Genomic DNA, 14,842 nt, shown 5'->3' with positions numbered 1-14,842 from the left:
CAGACACACAACTAGTTTATTATTTCCTTTTTTGCCAAACTACCTACTCAGGAACAGTGCTGACGTAAGGCATTACAAACTTTTTCCACAAGGAACCAAAACCAAGTTTGAAATTCCTTGTGATTTTTTGCATTCATCAGCTAAAGGATTCCCAGCTTGGAGAGTGACTCTTTGTCATCCTCCATAGACTTAGACAAGTCCATGAGATAATAAAAGGGCAACAGGGTAATCCTCTGCTTGTCTGAAAGTGACTTGCATGTTGTATGCTTCCTCTGTTGAAGAATATTATTGATTAGAGGTGTCAATAAGAAATTTATATTATATATATAATATTTTATATATAATTTTATATATATTATATATATATATAAAATATATATATATTTTATATATATATATATATATATATATATATGACAACTGGTATAATACATACAAAATAAAGACACTGGGTTACATGTATCAACAAAAGAGAAAAAACCCTCTACCAAGTTTCTAATAATACATATTTCAAAATAATCGCTAAATATAGTGGATCCCTCTGTTTAAACACATAATCTACATACCAAAATAACATCAGTGATTTTAAGAAACAGCTACAAATCTTTACATACATAAGTTCAACCAAGGACACCCCAATACACTAAGGTATATAAATAGTTGCTAGGCTACAGCAAGGATACAAAATACCTATGAATAATACTGTAAACAATATAAAAAAAATAAGAGTGAAAAACTACGGACTCTCAGCTTCATCTGTACTCTTTGAGGTTTGATTTGCACGACAGCTTCTTCAGAAACTGCTCCCACTAATGCTTACACCATTTGGCACTGGCACTTCCACCTGCCAGTACACCTGCAGCTGTCGGGTTCATTGTTCACAATATTTTCATAGTAGTTGCCAGGTTCATCGATGTACAGACTGCCGCACTGTGCACGCCACTCAGTAGCTAATTCGTCAGTTCGCTTGATGCACCTTGATAGTCCTTTGCCATTCTCATTTGTGAAATTCTATGGAATAGTAAAAAACAAAAACATGAGAAAATAACTTTAAAAATAAGAAGACAGCAAGAATTTTAGCATTACAGTGTTATAATTCTAAATTAAAAAAACAATGAAACCATATGAAAGATTGTTAAAAAATATATATATTACTAAATAATATAAGTAAGTATTTATATGTATACATGTATACATAAAATCTACAATATATCAAATCTAAAACTATGTAACTTTATATATATATCATATTTGCATTGTAACATTATATAAAATATATCACATATTGTATACCCTTTATTGTAAATACATCAATATTTATATCTATCTATCTATATAGATACAGATGGATATAGATATAAAAGATATATGTTCATCCTAGTTTAAGTACAACAAAATTTAAGCATGAAAAATTCAGAAAAATGGCTTCTTTATAACAAATTATCAATAAACAATATATTATCAAATAAATAATTCTTCCTCACCAACAAACTATTAACAACTATAATATAAAAAATGTAGAATATAAAAACAACGAAGTCAACAATGAGTTTTCTGCAAGTGAAACCCCCAGGTTTCCCACACCACATGCAGTTGGGTGTCTGAATACATTCAAAACACGTTGGTTTTTTCTTGCACTCCTGTGTAGCCCATGAGAGGGTGGCTACGACCAACAAGATGCTCAGGCCTAACCACCGCATCTTGTATTTTTATCTCACAGAATCTGGAAAGGGAAAAGAATTACTTTAAAAATTGATTCTTTAGAAATGAAAAATTAAACAAAGTTGTTGAAAATGACAATTAAATAGGAGAGTTAAGCAAGTTCCCTAAAGCCTTATTTCTAAATACGTACCCAAAAAGGGGATGTATAGATAGCCATAATAAAAAAAAAAATAAATAAATAAATAAATAAATAAATAAAAAAAAAAAAAAGTAGCCATAATAAATAAGGGAAACAAAAAGTAACAAAGAACTTCAAGAACATTTTGAGAAAAAAATTTTCCCTAAAAAATGGCATGACATCACTTGTGGTTTCCCGCTGCATGACACAATTCCAGCTCATGCCTAAATTCAGATACATGATACTGTGTACTCTCTCTCCCTCATTCTTCTAGTAATTCTTCATTCAATTTTTAAATATGAATTTTTCATGCTCTCAGTTCTCCTCTGGCCTCTACACACACTCGAAAGACTGACGTCCTTTGATGTAAAACATGTCTCCCTTCCACTACCAATTGTAACATGAAACTGCTGAGGTTTAAAGCCATACCAGCTATAAAGTTTACAGTGTTCACTCTCTGGTCTTTTCCTCAACCACAAGTTTTCCAATGATTTTCTTAACACATTTTTATGGCCAAATTTGTCAATAACATATGGAAGAAAAGATAGATAAGAAGAAGAAATGGGAGTTCAACGGAAAGGGGCATGTTCATAAGGTAAATCCAAATACCACTGGTGTGGAAATACTAAGAGACTTCTATAGTGTAATTTGGTAAAAAAATTTATGGTTACAATACCAAGTGCATGAAACAATAACTACAATTTTGCACACATCTTAAACTGTTTTTTCTATGCATAAAAACCCGCAGATTAAGTGCAGCTACAGTCAGTTTTTTAGGCAGTTACAAGATGGATATACAGGAAAATGTTGTCACAATATAATGATTTTTAAATAACCTGACACTTTTTGTGTCATCAAAATTGCACTATAATTCTTTGAAATATAACAGAAAATTAATTACTCTATGAGCAAAGGAAAATAATGTCACACAAAACTAAAAAAATGACTTTTAAAACAAACTAGCTATGCAAAGTTAATTAAGCAATAACATTCCACAAAGACTTAATTCAAAAGATATTAACCCAAAGCTGCCAGGGATGGTATGTACCTACATGCCTGTCCACTGCGAGTTTAATTTTTTGTTTTACACACAAAAGGCTCCCCAAGTACAAAGTCACCAATGAGCCAATTACGAGTACTGCCCCGTCTCACCTGCTTTCCTTTTCCCTTGATTTTTGAAAATAATTTCTGGCATCTGATATTGCTCTTAGTATTGTCTGTAATACTTTAATAATTTTCAACTAATATCTTCAACCTATTCCAGTACAATAACAAGGAAAATCCAAATACTATAAATAATTCATACTAATCTGGAAAACAAAACTGTGCAGGGAAAAAAAATGACTGACCAATGTGCTAACACTCCTCTGATGTTTCTCCACCTAGATATACTGCCCTTATATGACATGCACTGCAGTCTATTAAGCTTTCTGTTCCTGTCACATTCTATCTCTTATCAGATACTCCACATCGGACTAGATTAAGATCAAGTATGAAAATGTACTATCATTATTCCTTATCCAAATACACAGATTAGATCTGAAGCTGTAGCATCAATATTCCTTCCCTAAATGTAAATCTAAATATCAGCAAGATAATATTCTGAAAGACCTTCATTCATCAATATAGAACAAGAAAAAGGCAAAATAAATCATCAAAGCTCTCAATAATTGAAGTTTGCCATTCAATACCATTAATCAAAAACAGCTGTAAGGCCAAGGGTCACGTAGATACTTGATGTGTCACACAGAACACTCTGCCTATCAGAGAAAGAACTTAACCATTAAGATATGAGCTAGGTATCAGGGCACAAAGAGGAAGTGAAGTAACAACTAACTGCACAAACTTATGTAATATGAACAGAGCAGCAACCTGGGGCTCAATATAATTTCAAGCTAAACCATCAATCAATTTATAAACTATGAAGAAAATTAACACATTACATGATGACAAGGTAATTGGCCAAAAGCATTGCCTAGGAAACCAACTTGTTAGGGAAAAAATTATGTAAGAATCCATCTAGCAAACAAAACAAGACCTTAGGCAAGGCACCTGAAGGACTAAATTTGAAATGCATAGCTTATCAGAGGCACACACCACTGCCTCAGGCCAGAGCAGGGTGGAGCTCATCAGGATAAGTAGGGTTTGGTGCCTGCTATGGAGATTACAAAGGGATCCTCTATCCCTTAATAGGGGGCAGAGAGAGCAAGAGAGAGAAAAGGGGGGATGGGGGGAGGGAGAGGGAGAGGGGGAGGGAGAGGGAGGGGGAGAGAGAGAGAGAGAGAGAGAGAGAGAGAGAGAGAGAGAGAGAGAGAGAGAGAGAGAGAGGAGAGGAGAGAGAGAGTAGAGTGAGAGAGAGGAGAGAAGGAGAGAGGGGAGAGAGAGAGAGGGGAGGAGAAGGGGAAGGGGAGAGAGAAGGAGAGAAGGAGGAGAGAGAGAGAGAAAAGGAGAGAGAGAGAGAGAGAGAGAAGGAGAGAGAGAGAGAGAAGAGGGGGAAAGGAAGGGGAGAGAGAGAGAGAGAAGGAGAGAAGAGGAGAGGAGGAGAGAAGGAAGAGGAAAGGAGAGGGAAGAGAGAGAGAGAGAGAAGGAAGAGAGCGAGAAGAGGAGAAGGAGAAGAAGGAGAGAGAGAGAAGGAGAGAAGGATGAGAGGAGAAGAGAAGAGAGGAGAGAGAGAAGGAGAGAAGGAGAGAGAGAGAAGGAGAGAAGGAGAGAGAGAGAAGGAGAGAAGGGAGAAAAGGAGGGAGGGGGGAGGCAGAGGGAAAAGAGGGAGAAAAGAGAGAGAGAAAAGAAAAAGAAAAGAAAAAGGAGAAAAGAAAAAGGGGAAGAAAAGAGAGAGGAGAGAGGAGAGAAAGGTAAAGAGAAAGGGGAGAAAAAAGAGTGGGGAGAAAGAGGAGGAGAGGGGAGGGAGGGGAGACGAGAGAGAGAGAGAGAGAGAGAGGAGGGAGGGAGAGAAAAGAGAAGAGAAAAAGGGGGAAAAGAGAGAAAAAGGGAAGAGAGATAGCCGAAAAAGAGAATGAGGGAAAAGAGAGAAAAGGAAGGAGAGAGAGAGAGAGAGAGGTAAGAAAAGAGAGAAGAAAAGGAAGAAGAAAAAAGGGGAAAGAGGGGTTTAGGAAAGAGGGGAGAGAAATGGGAAAGAGGAGAAAGAAAAGGAGAGAAGAGAGAGGGAGAGAAAAAGAAAAAGGGGGAGAGAGGAGAGAGAAAAGAGAAGAGAGAGAGAGAGATCGGGGGGTGTGGGACGGAGGGGAGAGAGGGGAGGGGGAAAGGGGGGGTGGGCGGAAGAGAGGGAGGGGAAGGGAGGGAGGGTGGGGGGAAAACAAAAGGGAGGAGGGAGAGAGAGGAAAGGGAGAGGGAGGGGGAAAAAGGGAGAGGGAGAGGGGGGGAGGGAGAGAGAGAGGGGAGAGAGGGAAAAGAGAGGAGAGAGAAGGGGAGAGGAAAAAGGGGAAAAGAGAGAAGAGGAGAGGAAAAAGGACAGGAGGGGGGGAGGGGGAAAAGAGAGGGTTTTGGAAAGAGAGAGAGGGAGGGAGAGAGAGAAGAGGGAAAGGGGAAAGAGAGAGGAAAGAGAAGAAGAAAAAGGGGAAGAAAAGGGGAGAGAGAGAAAGAAAAAGAGAGAGAAAGAGAGAGAGGGGAAAGAGGGGAAAAAAAGAGAAGGGGGAAATGTGATTGAGTGAGTTGGGTTTGGGGAGTGTGTGTGAGAAGAAATCAGGGAGATTTAAAAAAAAATTTGCATTCAAAGAAGAAAGAAGAGGCAAAAAAGCGTATTGACAGGGGATTTGAGTTTATATAGGGGATGACCTGAAAATGATTCTGCCCCATTACCCCAATAAAAACCTTGAATTTTCCTTTACGGTTGCCATACAGCATTTTTCTATAATTTTTTACGGGAATTTTGAAATAAAATTTGAATGAAAAAAAATGATGAAATCACTCAGGTTTTTTACAAAAAAAAAAATTTTCTTTTCCCCCAAAGCTCTTTTTTGAAATGGGAAGAAAAAGTTACCATTTAATTCTTCTTTGTCGGAAAAAATTTTTTAAAACTGAAAAAGGGCCAATCCTGTTACTTTTTAATCACCACTACACAAAAACAGAAAAAAGAGCGAAAAAAAAAGAACATACTTCCTGTAGTTTTAAAAAAAAAGTGAATTTAAAAACCATTTCCTCTAAATATATAAATAAAACAGTTTTACAAAAAAATGGGGAGAAGTAAAAAACCGCTAAGAAAATATTGAAAATAAAAACCCACCTTTAGGGGACTGTCATGTGACAGACGACTCTTTTTTAAGTTTTTTCAAAAATTTGGGGACAGGCTGTTTTGATGATGAGATGATGCCCAGTTTACAACCCTAAGAGTGAGAAAAAGCAGGGCAGTAAAGGGTTTTGGGGAGAGGAGGAGAGAGAAAAAGGGGGGGGGGAAGGAGGGGGAAAAAGGGAAAGGGAAAAGGGAAAGAGGAGGGGGAGGGGAGAGAAAGGGGAAAAAGGAGAGAAAAAGAAGGAGAGGGGGAGGGGGGGAAAAAAGGGAGAAAAAAGGAGGGGAAGAGTAGAGTAGGGGAAAGGAGAGAAGAAGAAAGGAAAAGGGGGAGAGGAGAAGAAATGAGAAAAAGGAGAAGAAAAGGAAAAGGAAAGGGAAAAGGAGAACCCAACTGGGGGAAAAAGGGGGGGGAGGGGAAAAGGAAAAGAAATGTGGGGAAAAAGGGGGGAGGAAAGGAGAAACAACGAGAAAAAAAGGAGGGGTGAAGAGAAAAGAGGAGAGGAAGGAGGGGAAAAAGGAGAGAGAAAAGAGAAGAAAAGAAGAGAGGCGAGGGTGGGGGCCGAGGACGAGGAGGGGAAAAGGAGGAGAGGAGGGAGAAGAGAGGAGAGAGAAGAGGAGGAAGTGAAAAGGGGAAGATTTTGGAAGATAAAGGGAGAATGAAGAAAAAATAAAGAAAAGGGTTGGGAAGGGGAAAAGGGGAAAGAAATTTTTCTGGGCTTTTTTGAGAAAAAGGGCCCAAAAATAAAAATATTCCCGGGGCTGCTAAAACCTGCATTCCATTAAAACAAATTTTTGGGGGTGCGTTTGGTTTCGTGTGGGGTTGTGTGTATGGTGTATGGATGTAAGTGTCCCTGTTTGTGTGTGTGGGGTTGTGTGGGGGTGTTTTGTGTGGTGGGGTTTTGTGTGTGTGTGTGTGTTGGGTGTGTGTGGATTTTTTTGTGTTTGGGGTTTTTTGTGAAATGTGTTTTGTTTTTGTGGTGCGGGGGGCGTTGTGTGTGCGGTTTTTTGTGTTGCTGTGGGGTGGGGCGCACGCTTTGCTGTTTTTTGTGGGGCACGCTTGTGTGGCCTTTGTGTGTGGTGTGTGTTTTTGTGTGTGGTGTGTGTGGGGTGCGGGGTGTATGCGGTGTTTTTTGTTGGGTGGGTTTTGGTGTATGCGGGGTGGGGTTTTATGCGGGTGTGTGTATGCGTGTGTGTATGCGTGTGGTGTATCGTTTTGCGTGTGTGTGTATGCGTGTGGTGTGCGTTGGGGATTTGGTGCGTGCGGGGCCGTGCTCTTTGGGGAAAAAAGGGCCCGCGCGCTTTTGTGTGCCTTTTTTTGGGCGCGCCGGGATTTTTGTGCCTGGGGTTTTGTGTGTGTTGTGTGTGTGTGGTGTGTGTGGGGTGTGTGTGTGTGTTGTGTGGTGTGTGGTGTGTGTGTGTTATGGTTTTTGTGTGTGTGTGTTGGGTTTTTGTGTGTGGTGTGTATTTTTGTGTGTGTGTGTTGTTTGTGTGTGGTGTGGGCCGTGTGGGTGGTGGTCCGTGTGTGTGTTTTGGTGGGGTGTGTCCGTTTTGGGGGTGGGTCCGTGTGTGTGTGTTTTGTGTCCGTGTGGGGTGAGTTGTGTTCGTGTGTGTGTTTTTGTGTGTTTTCGCGTGTGTGTGTGTGTTTCCATGTTTTGCGTGGTGTGTCCAATGGTGGGGGTGGTGTGTGTCCCGTGTTTGGGGTGGTGTGTCCCTTTTTGTGGCCTTTTGTGTGTGTCCAAAGTGTGTGTGTGTCCCTGGTGGTTGGGGTGTGTGTGTGGTGTCCCTTGTGTGTGTGTGCCGGGGTGTGTGTGGTGTGTTTGGGGGGTGTGTGTTGTGTGTGTGTGTGTGTGTGTGTGGTGGTGTGTGGTGTGTGTGGTCCTGTGGTGGGGTTTTTGTCCCTGTGTGTGGTGTGTGTCCCCGTGTGTGTGTGTGTGTGTCCCGTGTGTGGTGGTGTCCCCGTGTGGGTGTGTGTGGGTGTGTGTGTCCCTGTGTGTGTGTTTTGGGGCCCCGTGTTTTTGTCCCTGTTGGGGTGGGTGTTCCCCGTGTTTTTGGGTGTCCCTTTTTGGGGGTTTTGTGTGTCCCGTGTGGGTTTTTTGTGTTGTGTGGGGTGTGTGTGTGTGTGTGTGGTGTGTGTTGTGGGGTGTTGTGTGTTGTGGTGTGTGTGGGGGTTGTCCTGTGTGTTTTGTGTGTGTGTCCCTGTGTGTGGTCCCTGTGGTGTGGGTGTGTCCCCGTGTGGGGTGTTTTGTGTCCCTGTGTGTGTGTGGGGTGTTTCCCCGTGTGTGTGTGTTGTCCCCGTGTGTGTGTGTTTGTCCCTGTGGGGGGTGTTTGGCCCTGTTTGTGTGTTTTCCCTGTGTGTGTGTTGTGTTTTGTGTGTGTGGGTGTGTGGGGGTGTGGTGTGTTTGTGTGGGGTGTGTGTTTTGTGTGTGGTGTGTGTGTGTCCCGGGGTGGTGTGGGGGTTGTTTTCCCCGGGGGTTTTGGGTGTTGTGTCCCCGTGTGGGGTGGGGTGTGTCCCTGTGTGTGTGGTGTGTCCCGTGTGGTTGTGGGTGTGGGGTTGTGTGTGTGTGTTGTGGGGGTGTGTGGTGTGTGGTTTTGTGGGGTTGTGGGGTGTGTGTGTTGTGTGGGTTTTGTGTCCCTTTTGTGTGTTTTTGTGTGTCCCTTTGTGGGTTGTGTGTTCCCGTGTTTTTGTTTTGTGTTGTCCCTGTGTGGTGTGGGGTTTGTGTGTGGTGGGGGTGTGTCCTTTTGTGTGTGTGTGTGGTGTTTTGTGTTTGTGTGTGGGGGGTGTGTGGGGTGTGTTTCCCCGTGTGGTGTTGTGTGTCCCTGGGGGTGTGTGTGGGGTCCCTGTGTTTTGTGGGTGTGTGTGGGTTTTGTGTGTGGGTGTGTGTGTGTGGTGTTGTTTGTGTGTGTGTGTGTGGGTGTGTGTGGGTGTGTGGGTGTGGGGTTTTGTGGGGGGTGTTTTGGTGTGTGTGTGTTTTGTGTGTGTGGGTGGTTTTGTGTGGTGTGTGTGTGGTGTTTATGCATGGTTTTGTGTGCATGCATGTGGGGTGTGTGATGCATGTGTGTGTGTGCATGCATGTGTGTGTGTGCTGCGTGGGTGTGCATGATGTTGTGTGTGCATGCATTGTGTGTGGCATCATGTGTGTGTGTGCACAGTGTGTTGTGCATGAGTGTGTTACGTAACCAAGTATGCATATTAACAATGAAACAAAATTTAGGATACACCCCCCCCCACAAATACACAGACCCATCATACTTTTCAAAAAATATTCAATCCTTTTCTCACGCAACCATGGAACATCCTTAATGCGGGTTGCTCAACCATACCCCTAGCGTACAAAAATGAGAGGATGGGGGAGCAGGATATGTATCCTTATTGTTGAACCCAAATTTTACAAAAAAAAAAAGTTTCCTCAATTCACCCATAACTGAATAAAGCAAAACATTTTTTTTTTTCCCTACTCAAAAAAACAAAAATAAAAACACAGATACTTCACATGTTTACTCTTTTCTGCTTCAAAAAAAAACCCCACCACACAACATGCTATCACACTATCCCCACCACACACACACGTTATCCACACACACACACACACTTATCACCACACACCACACACATTACTCATCACTCACTCACTCACTCACTCTCTCTCTCTCCTTCCCTCTCTCTCACTCTCTCTCTCTCTCTTCCCCTTCTCTCTCCTCTCTCTCTCCTCTCTCTTCTCTTCCCCACACACTCACTCACCCCCACCACACACTCACTTCCCCATACCTCACTACTCATACCTCCCTCACTCACTACTCACCACTCACTCCTACCCCCTCACTCACTCATCACTCACTCACTCCCCCCTCTCTTTTCCTCTCTCTCTTCCTCTCTCTCTCTCTCTCCTTCTCCCCACACACACACACCAAACACCCCCAAACACAACACACACCACAACACACACACACACACACACACACACACAAACCAAAAAAACAAAAAAAGCTTCCTCTCGTTATTACTTCCTGGTAAACACAACACACAAAACACACTTACTAAAACATTTGGTTTTGCTACACTGCTACCACTTTATCCTTCCAATTTCCAGTTTCATCTTTGCTTATATCATCATTCAAATCCTGCAGGTTTGCTTTAAAAATAGAAGAACACTAGGAGTAAATACATTTAGATACATCCTTTTTGTGATACTCATAAAATATATAATGCTATAACAGCCAAAGCTAAGTCTAGCAAAATAAGCTCATTACTTTACGCATCATGCTTCTGTTACGCCCTCAGATCCTATAACCTTATCCTCTCAGCTTGTTCTAATATCAATCTGGCCTTCATTGCATGGAATTTCAACCACAGAATTAAAACAACAACAGTAATTACTTCAGTAATTTAATCTGATATTATGGAAGCACTCTATATTTGTATGAGTAGAATAAAAAGAAGTTGCATCACATTTCTTTACAAATGATCTTACTGATTGATTTTTAAATTTAATTTCGTGGCTAGTTATGCATGGCACACACAAACAAAGCTGCACATCGATGAAATTTATCTCCTTGATCACATACAAAACGAACTTTTACCAGATATTTTCCCAGCCAAAGACGACAGCACACGCACAAGCCTTCATGGAAATGCCAGCGAGCTCAGAAAAGGCATGACCACACCAGCACATTCCTCTGGCACTGCAAAAATTTCCCCTTTCCCCTTTTCCCCTTCACCGCCGACGAGGCACTGGCACTCGCTCGCAATTCCCACTGCGGATATTCCAGCAAACCTCGCCCTCGGCTCCGTGCCTTCGGGGATCTGGCGGGGGACAAAAGCACGTGCGAGGGGAGTCCTCTGCGCGTCTCTACCCGAGCAGCCCCGCAGGAGGAGTGGAGGAGGAGCAGAAGGCGAGGAGGAGCAGGGGTCCTTCGCCCACACTCGTTCACTCCCACACGACTCAAACACGCCCACGACACACGAATTATCCCTTCCCCACACTTAAAGAGTCCTGGGAGGCTTCTCCTGCGCTCCTTCTCGTTGGGCCTGACTCACCGCACTCCCCCGTGACGACGACGGGAAGCCGAGTTACAATCCCGAGCGGTGAGTCAACTTCCGAGAATGAGAGGCCGAGGAAGTGGCGAGAGTCGAGGCGTCGCCCTGCTCGCCCTCTCTCTCCTGCATCTGAACTTTTCGCGCTTAAATGTCGCACTTTTCGCCGCTCCTGGGGCGGGTTTCGACTCACCTCTTCTGCCGGAGGGGTTGGAAGTGTGTTCTAGGCTGAGAGGGAACAGGGGGCGGGCATTGCAAGCGAGGAAAGCGGAGTAAATAGAGGGGCGACGAGGCCCCGACCGCAGCTAAAAATGGAAAACAAAACACCGTCGTGACCGTCACGACTTCTTCTTGTCACAGACGACACTTCAGGCTGGCCGCTCCGACGCCGTCTACTCGTTCGTCATATCTCTGTCGGCCTTCGCTCATCTTTACCCTTATTCTTATACGTCCTGAAATCGATGTGCGTATATATTAAAAATACGATTGATAACAAAGGTGCATCTGTGGCCTTCCGTTTTCTATGTGCAACGCAAAAGAAAATGGGAATGGCCGAGTGCCCCACGAAATTAGAAAACGGCGTGACCTCATATCACTCTCGGCAGATTATGATCTCATGTCTTCCCTTCCTTACTTTTAGGCATACAAACACGATAAAATGTCATCTATATCCTCGATTTATATATCTATGACGAAAATGGTATCATTCGCAAATATAGGCACTCAGAGATTCGTCTACAGATAAGGAGGGAAGAGAAGATCTGAAGTATAGGATCGAAAAGTTTTAGGAATCCAAGGGAGTTTCCGAACCCCTTCTGAAGACGGCCGAGTTCCGTCCCTTAAAAACTGCTATTTGGTTGTTCTCTCGGTCAGCTGGAGTAGAAGGAGGACAGGAAACGCGGAAAATAGATATGAAATGTCTATGACAGTTTCCCCGAAATGTCGTCCCTCTGGAAGAAGTTTCGTAAGTTCAGCCTTAGAGTTAAAAAGGATGTCGTGAAGCAGTCGAAGAGGGAGAAGAAATTAAATGTTGGGTTTAAAATGGAAAGACTTACTTTTGGTCGGGGAAAATTTTTTATGATGTGTATTTGATGTTAAACGATAATGGTATTAGATTATAGGATCTTTTTGGTGGTGGATTATCATTCGTGGATTTGGTTGCGTGGCAGTGCAATTGACTCGTTGTAATTAATAATGGTAGCAGTGTATTCAGCGGTCATAGTATTTCATTCCTGGATCCCCACCCCCTTGGCGATTCTGTGAATGGAAACTTTCTGCCTTAAAATTCCCACCAAGACACCTGCATAACCTTTAGTTTACTTTGATTAGTATGTTAAGAATAGGTCTACCGCTACTGTAGATACTACTAAATGACTCCACGTACTTATATTACTTTGTAATATAAGTTGTTAAGATATGTGAGAAATACCTGACACAAACTGCATGAGAAAAATGTTTGATGTTTAACGTGTACATATTACATACCTTCTTGCACTAGATTGTCAGAAAGAGGACAAGGCTACAAAGTTTAGGGAAATTGCATGCCTCGAGCTTTCATACCAGTGCATTTATGCCACTATATTATTGCATCAAACATAGGGGGTTTGCTGTCATTCTTTATTTTTTTTTTCATGCATAGTAAATTTTTGCATGCTCACTAAAATACTACCATTCAGCTGCAGGATATGGTCCAAAATAATATTTTTCTATGATAATTGCTTTGTAAAGGGGCAAGCATGAAGTATCCTTGGAAATGGCAGGGTTAGGTCATATGTTATTTATTTATTTTGCCAACCTTCCAACCTCCCACCCAGAATGCAAAATTCCAACATATCTGACTGGCAAAAGAGGTCAGACAGACCGAATGATGTGCCTCATAAGTGAAATCACAACCCAGATGAGGTAGAGGCTTTATGAGATAAAACATTTCTCACTGCATGCACAGTCCCGAGTTTGTGCAAAATGTAGGAGTATTTGACCGTTCATATTCATATTTCCACAACCTTTTACTACTATATAAAGCTAATAGATATCAATAGGTATCCATGATACCAAATTTGATTTGCCTTGTACCATCCCCACTGTATATATAGTCGGGGGACTTATTTGTGTCCACTTCTGGTGCCAAACAAGGCTTCGAAAAGTAAAGTAGCCCATTGATGCAAGGAGTGTCTGTATATAGAATAGTCTAATGTGGTTTATTTAATTGATTTTGGTTAAGCATAGACAGCTCTAAGGTTGCTTATTCTCAGGAGCCAGTTACCAGGCCTAAGTGAATTCACCAATAACCGTTTTCAAGAGGAAAAGGCTTGTTTTTATTTCTATGATTAAATTTAACATTATGAAATTATGATAATAATAATAATGGTAACATATAATGATCATAATTGTAATGATAATATATTAATAATGATAATTATGATGATGATGGTGATAGTTATGATAGTAATAGTAATGATAATGATAATAATAATGATAGTAGTAATAATAGTGATAGTAGTAATAATAATGATAGTAATAATGATGATGATGATAATAATAATGATAATGATAATGATGATGATAAAATATAATAATAACAATAATAATAATGATGATAATGATAATGAAAATAAAATGACAATGATAATGCTAAAGAAGAATAAGAAAATTATAGTAGGAATAGTCATGATAATGATAAAAATGATAATACTGTAATAACAATGATAACAATAAATAACATTAAGCTTAATCTTTTTGGTATGGATACACTAAGCTAGGGCAAAGATGATATTCTTGTAGAGGATAAAAAGTTAGTCACTGGTATGAGAAAAATCTGTAGACACAAATGGTAATGCCATAAATAAAAGAAAAAGATTATGGAAAGTGCCATTTGCAGCCTAAGTCCACTCAGTCCTCCCAAGTTTCATCTCTATCTTGCCATACATACTGAGGGGGGTGTGGGGTAGTACAGCTAGTCATGGCAACTTAAATTGCTGAATAGATTTTGTGGAATTGGGGACTTGACTGTCACTATACTGTAAAGAATTATTGACATATAATAATGACAACAGTAAAAAAAAGAAAAAAATCCTAATGATTAAGGGAATAGCATAAACAGCTGAGATCATGTAAGGCTTGTATTTTAGAGCTTAGTGATAGAGTACTTCTGAAGCTATCTACATGTAAATGAAAGGAATAAAAACAAGATTGCAGTGTCATCCCAAGTATATGGCTTCTGTGGTTAGATTTCTTGAGTATGATGATACTTATACAGCATGATGGCAGTAAACCAAAGTATCCCATTTTCTATGATAATCTGCAGATGCCAGTTGTTTGTATGGTATTTCTGCTCCATATGATTGGTAGACCATTACAGTGGTCATTATAAAGATCACAGAATGCTCCTTGTAGATTTTTTTTTGGTAGAATAGGCAGTATAGTGGAGGAAATAAAAGTTTGTCTTGGTGTGAATGTATTTAGAGTAGAGTATCAGACAGCTAAACTGCTTTTTGGGTGGTATAGAACAGAAGAAATCTAGATTGGAACAATCATGAGATCATTGCACAAGCCTTAAATAATGCTATCACTCCCCTCCACTCATCATACTTACTGACCCCTCTTCCTCACGTCTTCCACCCCTCATGGCTTTCATGCATATCCTAAAGTTCAGTATTATTCGGGAAATACACTAACTGACAGTTTTTGTGAAATTACTTTTTGTGATGTGTATGGCAATATATCT

General features: G+C 41.2%; 1 pseudogene; it reads right to left on the bottom strand.

Annotated features, from left to right (window-relative positions):
* Window positions 1-11,438, bottom strand: part of LOC119571033 — a 15,901-nt pseudogene extending 4,463 nt beyond the window's left edge.
* Window positions 11,439-14,842: the final 3,404 nt, after the last annotated feature.

This window comes from Penaeus monodon, unplaced genomic scaffold (genome assembly GCF_015228065.2).
Source record: "Penaeus monodon isolate SGIC_2016 unplaced genomic scaffold, NSTDA_Pmon_1 PmonScaffold_4853, whole genome shotgun sequence".
Lineage (NCBI taxonomy): Eukaryota > Metazoa > Arthropoda > Malacostraca > Decapoda > Penaeidae > Penaeus > Penaeus monodon.
This window is presented reverse-complemented; position numbering and strand designations above follow the sequence as displayed.